Source organism: Canis lupus, chromosome X (assembly GCF_048164855.1).
Source record: "Canis lupus baileyi chromosome X, mCanLup2.hap1, whole genome shotgun sequence".
NCBI lineage: Eukaryota > Metazoa > Chordata > Mammalia > Carnivora > Canidae > Canis > Canis lupus.
In genome coordinates this window covers 49,338,413-49,354,433 of record NC_132876.1, presented here as the reverse complement: position 1 = coordinate 49,354,433, position 16,021 = coordinate 49,338,413, and the positions used below count along the sequence as shown (strand labels likewise).

Genomic DNA, 16,021 nt, shown 5'->3' with positions numbered 1-16,021 from the left:
TCTTGATCTTGGGATCACAAGTTCAAGCCCCATGTTCGGCATAGACCTTAAAATTTGAGGGCTGTTAGGAAGGGATGAATGTATTTTGCATGTAAGGAGAACATGACTTTTGGGGTCCGAAGGATACAGAATTATGAACTGAATTGTGTCCCCCTAAAATTCATATGTTGAAGTTCTAAAACTCCAACACCTCAGACTGTGACTGTATTTGGGAATAGGGCCTTTAAAGGGGGGTGATGAAGTTAAATGAGATAGTTAGTATGTACCCTAATTCAATCTGTTGTTCTTGTAAGAGGAAATTTGGACACACACAGACACCAGGGATTGCAGATGTGCACAGAGAAATGACTATGTAAAGATATAGTGAGAAATTGGCCATCTGCAAGCCAAGGTGAGAAGCCCAGAGAAACAAAACCTGATGACACCCTCATCTAACCTCCATACTTTGAGGAAATGAATTTCTGTTGTTAAAGCTACCCAGTCTGTGGAATTTTGTAATGGCAGCTCTAGCAAACAAAAGCAGTGATTTAAGAAACGTTTTCCTTCCTCTGCAACCTTACAAAGGAGTATTATCCATTGTATTCCAAAGAGTATGCTCCATGAAGGCGTGGAGTTGTATCCTTAGTCTGGCACACAATAGGTGCTCAATAATTGCTAATGAAAGAAAGTATGAATGGATGAACAGGAAAAGTGTTTTTATGTAGAGTCTCAATGTATTCAGTATACAGTATAAAGTACAGGAATCTTGGATTTCTGTGAATTGCTCCTGGAAATGATTCCTAATAGAGCACTAGGTTACTATCATTCCACATTTACTTGTAACTTCCTGATATAAATGCATCATTTATCTATTTCTTCCAGATACCAACTACACCATGGCTTAGCTGGATGCTTTATTTCCTCCTTGTGAATACAAATCAAATGTAATCCTTTTTAATTTTTTTTTGTATATTTTTATTGGAGTTTGATTTGCCAACATACACTATAATACCCAGTGCTCATCCCCTCAAGTGCCCACCTCAGGGCCGGACACCCAGTCGCCCCATCCCCCCGCCAAACTCCCCTTCCACTACCCCTTATTTATTTCCAAGAGTTAGGAGTCTCTCATGTTTTGTGAACCTGATTTTTCTCACTCATTTTCTCTCCTTTCCCCTATAATCCCTTTCACTATCTTTTTTATTCCCCGAATGAGTGAAACCATAGGACGATTGTCCTTCTCCAATTGACTTACGTCACTCAGCATAATACACTCCAGTTCCATCCAGATCAAAGCAAATGGTGGGTATTGGCCCTTTATAATGGCTGCATAATATTCCATCATATATATTTACAAAACTTCTTTCTCCATTCATCTGTTGAAGGACACCAAGGCTCCTTCCAGTTTGGATACGGTAGACATTCCAGCTATAAACACAGGGGTGTAGGTATCCCAGCATTTCACTGCATCTGTATCTTTGGGGTAAATTCCAAGTAGTGCAATTGCTGGGTCATAAAATAGCACTATTTTGAACTCTTTGAGGAACCTCTACACAGTTGTCCAGAGTGGCTGTACCAGTATGCATTCCCACCAACAGTGCAAGAGGGTTCCCCTTTTTCCGCATCCTCTCCAAAATTTGTTCTTTCCTATCTTGTTAATTTTCACCATTGTCACTGGGGTGAGGTGGTATCTCATTGTGGTTTTGATTTGTATTTCCCTGATGGCAAGTGATGCGGAGCATTTTTTCATGTGCTTGTTGTCCATGTGTATGTCTTCCTCTGTGAAATTTCTGTTCATGTCTTCTACCCATTTCATGTTTGGATATTTTTGTTTCATGGGTATTGAGTTTAATAAGTTCTTTATAGATCTTCGATACTAGCCCTTTATCTGATATGCCATTTGCAAATATCTTCTCCCATTCTGTAGGTTGTCTTTGAGTTTTGTTGACTATTTCTCTTGCTATACAGAAGCTTTTTATCCTGATTAAGTCCCAATAGTTCATTTTTGCTTCTGTTTCCCTTGCCATCACAGATGTTATCTTGCAAGAAGTTACCTTGCAAGAAGTTGCAAGATGTTATCTTGGAAAGAAGGCCAAGTTCAAAACGGGTGTTGCCTGTGTTCTCCTCTAGGATTTTGATGGATTCTTGTCTCACATTTAGGTATTTCAAACATTTTCAGTTGATCTTAGTGTATGGTGTAAGAGAATGGTCCAGTTTCATTGTTCAGCATGCAGCTAACTTTTCCAACACCATTTATTGAAGAGACTGTCCTTTTTCCAGTGGGTGGTCTTTCCTGCTTTGTCGAATATTAGTTGACCACAGAGTTGAGGACCCATTTCTGGGTTCTCTATTCTGTTCCATTGATATATGTATCTGTTTTTGTGCTGCTCCCCAAACTGTCTTGATGATTACAGCTTTGTAGAACAAATTAAAATTCATCATTGTGATGCCCCAGCTCTGGTTTTCTTTTTCAAAATTCCCCTGGCTATTTGGGGTCTTTTCTGATTCCAAACAAATCTTAAGATTATTTGTTCCAACTCTCTGAAGAAAGTCCATGGTATTTTGATAGGGATTGCATTAAACGTGTAAATTGCCATGAGTAACATTGACATTTTCACAATATTAATTCTGCCAATCCACGAGCATGGAATATTTTCCCATCTCTTTGGTTCTTCCTCAATTTCTTTCAGAAGTGTTCTGTAGTTTTTAGGGTATAGATACTTTACCTCTTTGGTTAGGTTTATTCCTAGGTATCTTATGCTTTTGGGTATAATTGTAAATGTGATTAATTCCTTAATTTCTCTTTCTTCAGTCTCATTGTTAGTGTATAGTAATGCCACTGATTTCTGGGCATTGATTTTGTATCCTGCCACACTGCCAAATTGCTGTATGAGTTCTAACAATCTTGGGGGAGGGGGAGTCTTTTGAGTTTTCTATGTACAGTATCATGTCACCTACAAAGACGGAGAGTTTGACTTTTGCCAATCTGAATGCATTTTATTTATTTATTTTTTGTTTTCTGATCGCTGAGGCTAAAACTTCTAATACTATGTTGAATAGCAGTGGTGAGAGTGGACATCCCTGTCTTGTTCCTGATCTTAGGGGAAAGGCTCCCAGTTTTTTCCTATTGAGAATGATATTTGCTGTGGGCTTTTCATAGATGGCTTTTAAGATGTCGAGGAATGTTCCCTCTATCCCTACACTCTGAAGAGTTTTGATCAGGAATGGATGCAGTATTTTGTCAAATGCTTTCTCTGCATCTATTGAGAGGATCATTCGGTTCTTGTTTTTTCTCTTGTTGAGGAGATCTATCACATTGATTGCTTTACAAGTGTTGAACCAACCTTGCATCCCGGGGATAAATCCCACTCTGCCATGGTGAATACTTTTCTTAATGTACGGCTGGATCCTACTGCCTAGTATCTTGGTGAGAATTTTTGCATCTCTGTTCATCAGGGATCTTGGTCTATAATTTCTTTTTTGATTGGGTCTTGGTCTGGTTTTGGAATTAAGGTGATGCTGGCCTCATAAAATGAGTTTGGAAGCATTCCATCTCTTTCTATCATTTGGAAAGCTTTAGTAGACTAAGTATTATTTTTTCTTTAAACATTTGATAGAATTACCCCTGGTAAGCCTCTGGCCCTGGACTTTTGTGTCCTGGGAGGTTTTTGAAGACTGCTTCAATTTCCTCCCTGGTTATTGGCCTCTACAGGTTTTCTATTTCTGCCTGTTACAGTTTTGGTAGTTTGTGGTTTCCCAGAAATGCATTTATTTCTTCTAAATTGCCTAATTTATTGGCATATAGCTGCTCATAATATGTATTTTTTAAAGATTTTATTTATTTATTCATGAAAGGCACAGAGAGAGAAAGGCAGAGACATAGGCAGAGGGAGAAGCAGACTCCAGGCAGGGAGCCTGATGTGGAACTCGACCCTGAGACCACAGATCACACCCAGAGCCAGGGGCAGGTGCTCAACCGCTGAGCCACCCAGGCGTCCCTCATAATATGTTTTTAGAATTGTTTGCACTTCCGTGGTATTGGTTGTGATCTCTCCTCTTTCATTCATGATTTTATTGAGTCTTTTTTCTTTTTAATACGGCTGCCATATGGTTTATCAATTTTATTAATTTTTCAAAGAACCAACTAGTTTTGTTGATCTGTTCTACAGTTCTTCTGGTCTCTATTTCATTGAGATCTGCTCGAATCTTTAATACCTCTATTCTTCTGCTGGGTGTAGGTTTTATTTGCTGTTCTTTCTCCCGTTCCTTTAGGTACAAGATTAGCTTGTGTATTTGAGTTTTTTTCCAATTTTTTGAGGGATGTTGTATTACGATGTATTTCCCTCTCTGGACTGCTTTTGCTGCACCCCAAATATTTTGACCAGTTGTATCTTCAATTTCATTAGTTTTCATGAATCTTTCAAATTTCCTGTTTGAAAAAAAATAAAAATAAATATCCTGTTTGACCCATTCATCTTTTAGTAGGATGTTTTTAATGTCCATGTGATTGAGTTTCTTCCAAATTTCTTCTTGTGATTGAGTTCTAATTTCAAAGCATTGTGGTCTGAAAATATGCAGGGGACAACCCCAATCTTTTGGTATCAGTTGAGACTTGATTTGTGAAGCAATATGTGGTCTATTCTGGAGAAAATTCCATGTGCACTTGAGAAGAATGTGCATTCAGTTGTGTTCAGATGCAAAGTTCTGTAAATATCAGTAAAATACACCTGGTCCAGTGTATCACTTAAAGCCCTCATTTCTTTGGTGATGTGCTTAGAAGATCTGTCATTTGCAGAAAGTGCCATGTGGAAGTCTCTTACTATTAGTGCAGTATTATCTAAGTATGTCTTTACTTTGGTTATTAATAGATTGACATACTTGGCAGCTCCCAAATTAGGGGCATAAATATTCATGATTGTTAGGTCTTCTTGTTGGATAGACCCTTTAAGTATGATACAGTGTCCCTCTTCATCTCTTACTACAGTCTTTGGGATAAACTTTAATTTATCTGATATGAAGATTGCTACCCCAGCTTTCTTTTGAGGATCATTGAATGGTCAATGGTTCTCCACCCCTTCATTTTCAGACTGGAGGTGTCCTTAGGTCTAAAGTGAGTCTCTTGTTGACAGCAAAGAGATGGGTCTTGCTTTTTTATCCAGTCTGAAAACCCGTCTTTTGATAGGATCATTTAGCCCATTCACGTTCAGAGTAACTATGGAAAGATATGAATTTAGTTTCTTCATAATACATATTCAGTCCCCGTTTTTCTGGACTATTTCTTTGGGCTTCCTCTTTCTTTTAAGGGTCCCCCTTAATATTTCATGCAAAGCCAGTTTGGTGGTCACATATTCTTTCCATTTCTGCCTATCTTGGAAGCTCTTTATGTCTCCTCTTCTGAATGAGAGCCTTGCTAGATATAGTATTTTTGGCTGCATGTTCTTTTCATTTCATACCCTGAGTATATCTTGCCAGCCCTTTCTCGCCGGACAGGTCTCTATAGAGAGGTCTGTTGTTAATCTAATATTTCTCCCCATGTAAGTTAGGGATCTCTTGTCTCTTGCTGCTTTAAAGATTTTCTCTTTATCTTTGGATTTGTAAGTTTCACTATTAAATGTCAAGGTTTTGAATGGTTTTTATTGACTTGAGGAGGGGAACCTCTCTATCTCCTAGATCTGAATGCCTGTTTCCCTCCCCAAATTAGGGAAGTTCTCAGGTATGATTTGTTCAAATATGCTTTCTGGCTCTTTGGCCCTTTCTGTGCTTTCTGGAACCCCAATTATAGGTAGATTCTTCCTTGTGAGGCCATCATTTATTTCCCTTAACCTTTCCTCATGGTATTTTTTTTTAAGATTTTATTTTATTTCTTCATGAGAGACAGAGAGAGAGAGAGAGGCATAGATACAGGCAGAGGGAGAAGCAGGCTCCATGTAGGGAGCCCAATGTGGGACTCTATCCTGGGACTCCAGGATCACACCCTGGGCCGAAGGCAGTCGCTAAACCACTGAGGCCAAAGGCAGTCGCTAAACCACTGAGCCACCCAGGGATTCCCCTCATGGTCTTTGAATTGTTTTTCTCTATTTTCCTCAGCTTCCTTCCTTGCCATCAAATTGTCTTCTATGTTGCTCACTCTCTTCCACCTCATTAGCCCTCGTCATTAGGACCTCCAGTTTGGATAGCATCTCAATTGATTTTTAATTTCGGCCTGATTAGATCTATATTCTACAGTCATGACATCTCTTGAATCCTTTATGCTTTTTTCCAGAGCCACCAGTAGCTGTGTAATTTGTGCTTCTGAATGGGCTTTCTGACATCGAATTGTAACAATTTTCCGTAACTCTGTGGCAGAGAGTACTGCTTCTGATTCTTTCTTTTGTGAGGAGTTCTTCCTTCTAGTCATTTTGCTCAGTGCAGAGTACCTGTGTGAGTGCACTGAGTCAAGATCAACCATTGGGCAGCCCCAGTGGTGCAGCGGTTTAGCGCCTCCTATAGCCCAGGGTGTGATCCTGGAGACCCGGGATCAAGTCCCAAGTCGGGCTCCCTGCATGGAGCCTGCTTCTCCCTCTGCCTGTATCTATGCCTCTCTTTCTGTGTGTGTCTCTCATGAATAAAGATTTTATTCTTTTATTAATAATTAATAATTATTATTTATTCTTTTAACTAATTTATTCTTTGATTAATTCTTTTAATAATTAATTTGTTTAATAATAATTAATCATCATTAATTATTCTTAATAAAATATTTGTTTATTTATTCATGAGAGACACAGAGAAAGAGAGAGTGAGACAAAGTCAGAGACACAGGTAGAGGGAGAAGCAGGCTCCATGCAGGGAACCCGACGTGGGACTCGATCCTGGGTCTCCAGGATCATGCCGTGGGTTACAGGCGGCACTAAATCACTGTGCCACCAGGGCTGCCCAAATGAAATCTTTAAAAAAAGAAAAAGAAACAGAAGAAGAAGATCAACCATGACCTATGTAAATTTCACCCTAGATAATTCTGATGAGGTTAAAGGCCAGAAATGAAAACAAAGATCATGAAGAATGAAAAGGACCACTAAAGTGAAAAACAAATTTTAAAACAAATACTAAAAAGTAAAAGGCCAAGAATCCCAAAGAAGAAGAAAAAAAGAAGAGAAAAAAAGCAAAAGTAAATAGGAAAAAAATGAAAAAAGAAAAAAAAGAGAAGAAAAAAAGGGGGTCCTGTGAGATAGTGGTGGAGGGAAAATGTAGTCTACCTGAGGGGTCCTAGAGGGTGATCCTCTTGGTTCTGAGGGTATTAAGTTCTGTATGTTAGAGGATGCTCAGTCTCAAATTTATATAAACCAGCAATATTTGTAGAAAGCCCCACCATTGACCACCAAATCATAAACAAGGTCAAAGAGAGGGGCAAAATGGGAATGGAGAATATAGTATCACAGAATGAATCAGCACAGCATTCTACTTGGTTCTGGGTGCATGCTGGTCATGTTTCAGAAGGCATTAACTTCTGCCATAGAACAAAATGAGGCAGAGAAAACAAAAAAAACAGAAAAACATATCTCATATAGTTCCAAAATTAAATTGAGTATGTTGAAGGGAATCTAGAATTGGAAAATATATCTAAGCTCTGTAATTTTAGAAATTTAAAAGTCAAAAAGGAAGAAACTTAAAAATGAAGAGGTGTTAAAATATTGTAGTTAAGGTGGGAAAAGAGAAAAAATATTGGAAATTTTTAATTTGATATAAAAACGAGTTGTACTGGAAAAGAGGGGGGAGGAGGGGTACTGTCTAGTTCTATATACTGTAAATCCCTCGACTTTCCCTGGAGCTTTCCAGTGCTGCTAGGTCAAGAATTTGCCCTTCCCCTGTCCTTCCAGCTGGTCTTCTGGGGGAGGGGCCCGCTGTGCTGATTCTCAGGTGTGTGCACCTGGGGGAGCTGCCCCGCCCCCTGCCGGGAGCCGGTTATCCTGTGAGGCCTTTTTCCCCTGGTGGCCCTGCTTCTCCCAGGCACAGGGTGAAACAAGGAGGAAAAACAACAATGGTGTCGGCCAGAATTCCAGCCCTGAAGTCAGCTCCCGGATAGTAACTAATATCTAACGCAGTCTCCCAGTCCGCACTGGCCTAGATGCTCCCGGGCTGGTGCGGGTGCGCTGATCCGCACAGCTTGGGGACACCCGGTGGCAAGGGTGTCCTCACTGTCCTGTGCCCTCCCGGCCTCCACGTGTCCCAGGAGGAGCGCAGGATCCTGGGCTGTGTCCCCAGCGCCCTGGGCTCTGGGGCCTGTGCTGCTGGAATCATGCTCCCAGGGGCGCAGCTCCCAAAGGCAGCGGGGTGCAGACCCTCTGTCCCGTGCCACCCAACTAACCAACTGGCTTCTCCCCGAGGCCCCGGCCGGGTGCGCGCTCCAGCGCTTTACCGAGATCCATCCAGTTTGTGTTGTGCTCTCCCCCAGGTGCACTTCCTCTATTAGTGACTCCGGGAGACTAGAGGCTCCCCGCCCCTCTTGCGATTCTGCTGGATTTCCCTGCTAAGAGGCTTTCCAGCCCTGAAGAATCTGGTGCAGATTTTTAACCTTCCTGCTTCTCCGGGGCTGGGCTTTCCTGTCCTGGAGGTTTCCGCCTCCCAGCCTTAGCCCGGCTCCTAGCGGGCCCCTCCCCCACTGGATTCTTTTTTATTTTATTTTTTTCCGCCTTCCTATCTCCCTAGAAGCGAAAACCCTTCTCTCTGTAGCATTCAGGCTGTTCTTTCTTTAAATCTCAGGTTGAATTCATAGTGTTCAGGATGATCTGACAGTTATCTAGGTAAGTTGGTGGGACCAGGTGAGTTGAGGACCCTACTCTTCTGCCATCTTGCCCACTTTCTCTCAAATGCAATCCTGATTAGTTGTTGGGATAGCAAATACCCTTAAAGATAAACTTTTCAAACACAAGCCACTTGCTACCACAACAGGGCACACTATCTGATTTACGAAGTCCTTTCATTTTTATAACACGTGTTCCAGTTTCACTGTATTTTCAAACAAACCCCAAATTATGCATGGAAGGGGAAGTTATAATAAAAAATAGTGCTGCCTAAGAGGGTAAAATCAAATATGTGGGAAATATCAGAAAGGGAGACAGAACATAAGGACTCCTAACTCTGGGAAACTAACTAGGGGTGGTGGAAGGGGAGGAGGGTGGGGGGTGGGGGTGAATGTGTGATGTGCACTGAGGGGGGCACTTTACGGGATGAACACTGGGTGTTATTCTGTATGTTGGTAAATTGAACACCAATAAAAAATAAATTTATAAAATAAATAAATAAATAAAAATAAATATTGGCTGGTTGGAAAACCATGTTTTCTGGAAGCAAGGTTCAACAGTCACTGGCATCCTGGAAGGATAGGAAATTGAAAAACTGAGTCTGATCTGAAAGATAATGGTAAATAAATATGAAATACAGCTCCTGCTCCTCTACTGTATGAACTAAGACCCTGATTTCTTCATTTATAAAATAGAAACTGAAACTCCTATTCCTACATGGCAATGCCTAAGTAGTAAGAGTGAAATGGGCCTTCTGGTTAAAATAACAGAACCTTCCTCATAAAAATCCTACTAAAATGGGAGTGTCTGCGGTGCATGGAGCCTGCTTCTCCCTCTGCCTGTGTCTCTGCCTCTCTCTCTCTCTCTATCATAAATAAATAAAAAAATTTAAAAAAATAAAAATAAATAAATAAATAAATAAATAAAAATAAAATGGGAGTGTCTGGGTGGCCCAGTTGGTTAAGTGTCTGACTTCTGATTTTGGCTCAGGTCATGAGCTCAGTGTTGGGCGTGGAGCCTGCTTAAGATTCTCCATCTTGAAAATTGGACAGGTACATGCAGAAAAAATGAAACTAGACCATTCTCTTACACCATACACAAAGATAAAATAGTTGAAAGCTCTAAATGTGAGACAATAATCCATCAAAATTCTAGAGGAGAACACAGGCAACAACCTTTTTGAACTTGGCCACATCAACTTCTTGCAAGATACATCTATGAAGGCAAGAGAAACAAAAGGAAAAATGAACTATTGGGACTTAATCAAGATAAAAAGCTTCTGCACAGCAAAAGAAACAGCAAAACTAAAAGACAGCCTATGGAATGGGAGAAGATATTTGCAAATGACATATCAGATAAAGGTCTAGTAACCAATATCTATAAAGAACTTATTAAACTCAACAGCCGGGATCCCTGGGTGGCGCAGCGGTTTGGCGCCTGCCTTTGGCCCAGGGCGCGATCCTGGAGACCTGGGATCGAATCCCACGTCGGGCTCCCGGTGCATGGAGCCTGCTTCTCCTTCTGCCTGTGTCTCTGCCTCTCTCTCTCTCTCTCTCTCTCTCTCTCTGTGACTATCATAAATAAATTTAAAGAAAAATTTAAACTCAACAGCCAAGAAACAAACAATGCAATCATGAAATGGACAAAAGACATGAACAGAAATTTCACCAACGAAGAAATGGCCAACAAGCATATGAGAAAATGCTCCGCATCACTTGCCATCAGGGAAATACAAATCAAAACCACAATGAGATATACCACCTCACACTAGTGAGAATGGTGAAAATTAACAAGATAGGAAAGAACAAATGTTGGAGATGATGTGCAGAAGGGGGAACCCCTTGCACTGTTGGTGGGAATGCAAACTGATACAGCCACTCTGGAAAACAGTGTGGAGGTTCCTCAAAAAGTTAAAAATAGAGCTACCTTATGACCCAGAGATTGCACTACTGGAGATTTGCCCCCAAAATACAGATGCAGTGAAACTCCGGGACACCTGCACCCCAGTGTTCATAGCAGCAATGTCCACAATGGTCACATTTTGGAAGGAGCCACAATGTCCTTCGACAGATGAATGGAGAAAGAAGACGTGGTCTATATACACAATGGAATATTACTCAGTTGTCAGAAAGAACAAATACCCACCATTTGCATTGAGGTTGATGGAACTGGAGGGTATTATGCTGAATGACATAAGTCAATTGGAGAAGGAAAATCATCATATGGTTTCATCCATATGTGGAATATAAGAAACAGTGAAAGGGATTATAAGGGATAGGACAGGAACTAAGTGGGAAAAATTAGAAAGACAAACCATGAGAGACTCCTAACTCTGAGAAATGAACAAAGAATTGCGGAAGGGGAGGTGGGCAGGGGGCTGGGGTAACTGGGGGACAGGCACTGAGGGGGGTACTTGATGGGATGAGCCCTGGGTATCATACTATATGTTGACGAATCGAGCTTCAAAAAAAACAAATGAAAAAAAAAGATTCCCCCTCTCCCACAGCCCCTCCCTCTCCCTGCATACATGCGTTCTCTCTTTCTCTCAAAAAATCCTACTGAAATGAAATTAAGGAATAAAAAAGGCACAAGCTTATTTAGCTCATTACTCCACCAATTCTCCTTTCTTTCTCCTGCACCATCATTTTCCTGTCTCTATACTGGAACACTCCTATCAACATATAAGACTGCTCTTATTCTCCCCCCTTTAACAAAGAAAGGGAACTTCCTGACCCCACTGTCCCTACCAGCCAGTTATATTTTGCTGTTCCTTTTTGCAGAAGAACTCAAAAGAACTATATATATTCATTGACTCCCACTCCTCTCCTCTATTCACCCACTAGAATCAGGTCCCCACCACTCCACCAAAATGGTTCATGTTAAAGTCACCAATGACCTCCTTGTTATGCAATTCAACATAGAACCATCTCCACTGCTACTATTACTGCTCTGTCATCTCTCATTTGGATTACTTCTACAGCCTCCTAACTGGTCTCTCCTTGCTTCTATCCTTTCCTCTAATAATCCATATACAGCACAACAGCCAGAGTGACTCTGTGAAACCTAAATCATATCATGACACGTCCTCCAACTCCCCATCAAAACCTCCAATGGCTCAGAATAAAACAAAGTGCCTACAATGACCTCCAAGGCACTACATAATCTTGCCCTCACCCATCTTACCTGATGTCCTCCTATACTTCTAAGCCTACTTTCAGCCTGTCATGTTCCCATCTTGGGAGGGGTTTTCTCTTTTGTCATGACTTTTCTCTTTTCCTAGAAGGCTCCTCCCTCTGACCTCTTCAGAGCCGATACCCTCACTGCCAATAAGTTTTAAATGCAAGGTTTCTCATCCTCAGCACCACTGACATTTTGGACTAATTCTTTGTTATGGGGAGCTATCCCATGCACCGCAGGATGTTTAACAGCATCCCTGGCCTCTACCCACTAGACACCAGTAGCACTACCCAATCATCCCCTAGTAATGACAACGAAAAATGTTTCCAGATATTGCCAAATGTCCCCTGCAGGGCAAAACTGCTCCCCAGTTGAGAGCCACTGCTTCATTCAAATACTGTCTTCTTCATGAAGCCTACCTTGACCCCATTTAAAACTACAACCTGGGCAGCCCCAGTGGCGCAGCGGTTTAGCGCCGCCTGCAGCCCAGGGTGTGATCCTGGAGATGGGGGATCGAGTCCCACATCAGGCTCTCTGCAAGGTGCCTGCTTCTACCTCTGCCTGTGTCTCTGCCTCTCTCTCTCTAGCTGTGTCTCTATGAATAAATAAATAAAATCTTTAAAAAAATAAAATAAATAAAATAAAATAAAATAAAATAAAATAAAAATAAAACTACAACCCATGCTCGCTTCAGGAGCACATATACTAAAATTGTAATGATACCAAGATTAGCATGGCCCCTTTGCTGGAAGAACACACAAATTCACGAAGCATTCCATATTTTTATAATCTCAAAAGACAAACACTAACAAAATGTGTTACTTGTAGAATCATGATTTAGCTCCCTACTTCTGAGTGCTCACTTCCGCAGCACATACATTAACTCTCTACTTCTGTAAATAAACTTATATTTTTAAGTTCTAGAATAACAACAACAAAATCACAACCTATGCTTCTCCCAACGCTAGAATTTATCCTCCTGATCCTGCTGTACTTTTCCCATGGCAATTGTCTTAATCTGGTTGGGCTCCTATAACAAAAATACGGTAAACTGTGTAGCTTGTAAACGACAGAATTTTTTTTTAATTTTAGCCTATTCATTGGGAGAAAGAGTGCACACAAGTTGGGGGGAAGGGCAGAGAATAGAGGGAGAAGCAGACTCCCCACTGAATAGGGAGCCCAATGTGGTGCCCAATTCCAGGACCCTGGGATCATGACCTGAGCTGAAAGTAGATGCCTAACTGACTGAGCCACCCAGGTACCCCTAAACAACAGAAATTTACATCTAATAGTTCTGGAGGCTGGGAAGTCCAAGATCAAGATCCTGGAGTCCTGGGATCGGGTCCCACGTCGGGCTCCTTGCATGGAGCCTGCTTCTCCCTCTGCCTGTGTCTCTGTGTCTCTCTCTCTCTGTCTCTCATGAATAAATAAATAAAATAAAATAAAAAGAAGCTAATGGAGGTGGTACTCCAGTCAAATGGGTTTTTTTTAAGATTTATTTTATTTATTTATGAGAGACACAGAGATAGAGAGGCAGAGACATAGGCAGAGGGAGGAGCAGGCTCCCTACTGGGAGCCCAATATGGGACTGATCCCAGGAACCCAGGACCACGCCCTGAGTTGAAGGCGTGAGCCACCCAGGCATCCCCAACTGGGGTTGTAAACCAGAAAAAGAAGACAGCAGAGCAGCAAAAGGAGTCCCAGGTTAATAGCCATGCAGAAGGCCTTGGGAGCTGAGGATGGAAGATTCCAAGAAAAGAGTCTTCAGGAAAAAACCGAACTTGAGTTGTTGAGCATATAGTGAATGCAGATGAATGTTTAACAGAGCTCCTAAGAGTTCTTGGGAAAAAATGAGTTATAGGTTCATAGAAACCTAAACCAATGGAAAAATGAGGTAATTACTCATGCCAATAAAAAGTTATAAAAATCCATCACACCGAATAGGACTATGCAGCTATTAAAAAAAAATGAAGTGCAATATTATGTGAAAAAAAAAAAGGCACAGGGGTGCCTGACTGGCTCAGTCAATACAGTGCGTGATTCTTGACCTCAGGCTTGAGTTCAAGCCCCACACTGGGTATAGAGAGTACTTAAAAATAAAATCTTCAAGGGATGCCTGGGTGGCTCAGCAGTTGAGTGTCTGATCCCAGAATCCGGAATCAAGTGCCACATCAGGCTCTTTGTGGGGAGCCTGCTTCTCCCTCTGCCTATGTCTCTGCCTCTCTCTCTGTGTCTCTCATGAATAAATAAAAAATCCAGACCACTAATTATTACCAATCAATCAATTAATCTTGTCAGGGGCACCTAGATGGTTCAATCAGTTAAATACCTGCCTTCTGCCTTTGTCTCAGTTCATGATCCCATCCCAAGGTCCTAGGATCAAGCCCCACAGATCAGGTCAGGCTCCCTGTTCCCTGCTCCCTGCTCCTTTCTGAGGATCCCTCTGTTGCTGCCCCTGCTTGTGCTTACTCCCTCTCTCTGTGAAATAAATAAATAAGATCTTTAAAAATCCTTTAAAAAATATTTTTAGAGGATCCCTGGGTGGCTCAGTGGTTTAGCGCCTGCCTTTGGCCCAGGGCACGATCCTGGAGTCCCGGGATCGAGTCCCGCGTCAGGCTCCTGGCATGGAGCCTGCTTCTCCCTCCTCCTGTGTCTCTGCCTCTCTATGTCTATCATAAATAATAAATAAATATTTTTTAAAAATATTTTTAAAAATTCTTTTTTAAAAGCAGGTGCAGAATAGTGTCCATATTAAGCTACCTTTTAGCTAAGAAAAGTTTTTTTTAATAAGCAAAAGCAAAACTTGTTACTTTTGAAAGGAGGGAGGGAACTGGATAGAAAGGCCAAAGATGATAGCTAGACCTCTCTAAAGGTACCTTTATTTTGTAGATTTGATTTTGGAACCATGTAAATATTTTACAAAATTGTAAAAGAAAATTTCATAAAAATAAAAAAAACCTCAATTCCTAAAATTTGAAAGCAAGCAAAATGAAAAAAGTAAAAAAAAAAAAGAACCTGTGTATCAAGGTAGTGTCTTTTTTGAAAAGATGTTATTTATTTAGAGACAGAAAGAGAGTGTGTGAGCAGGAGGAGGGGACAGGAGCAGGGGAGAGGGAGAGGGAGAGAATTTGAAGTAGACTCTGCACTGAGCACAGAGCCCAACACGGGGCTTGATCCAAGGACCACGGCTTGATCCCAGGGCCCTGAGATCATGACCTGAGCCAAAATCAACAGTCAGATGTTTAACCAATTGAGCCACCCAAGCACCCCAAGTTAGTGGCTTAGCTACAAAGAGAGGTAGTATGTCAAGACGCACAGTAATGTGACAAACTAGATATAAATCTTCAGCTCTTTTTTCAGTTATCATTTATTGGTAATAACATTAGTATTCATGTTCTGAAATTATATATAGAGAGTAATATATATAGAATAAATAATTATGTTAATAATTAGAATAAATAAGATATAAATAGAATATAAATATATAAATAGAATAAAAGATATATATACACATATATATACTACACACACACACACACACACACACATATACACACACACACACACAGTAGGATATAATAAATAATTACGTTAATGTCCAGACTATAATTTTCATTGTAAGACAAAAGATAAAAATATAAAAACCAATGGATTACAGTAAAAGTTCTGTCATTCCAAATTTGATCTAAATATATCACTATGAACTGATATTTTCTCTTTAAAAAAATATTCCCTGGCTCTGTACACTAGAAAGGCCTTCAAATATTACCAGCCCAGTATAAGTAACCACCCTAGCACCCATACTATGCCTCCAAATACCATTTCCCACTAAAAGAGACAAGTATTCTTTGAAAAAATGGATGATTCACAGTATCAGGCAGAAAAGATGTAGATGTGCTAGAAATATTTTATCATTACAGAACTAGTAGGGCCATCCTAGGGCTGAAACAACTTAAAGCAGTTCCAACTGGCTACAAACAAAACAATTTGAGTACCAAAATAATAGTAAATTCGGTGGACTAAAACATATCAAGTATGTTAAAAATCCATGATTTCATGATACTGAAACAAAGTTAACTGATCATCTT

The 16,021-nt window shown here is 40.7% G+C and overlaps 1 protein-coding gene and 1 non-coding gene across 2 annotated transcripts in view; one reads left to right on the top strand and one right to left on the bottom strand.

Moving 5' to 3' along the window:
• TRMT2B (tRNA methyltransferase 2 homolog B) overlaps positions 1 to 16,021 on the bottom strand; it is a 117,810-nt gene that overhangs the window by 78,538 nt on the left and 23,251 nt on the right.
• On the top strand, positions 12,615 to 12,718 carry LOC140628907 (U6 spliceosomal RNA). The gene has a single exon (XR_012026832.1). It is a non-coding gene; the product is annotated as a U6 spliceosomal RNA (small nuclear RNA).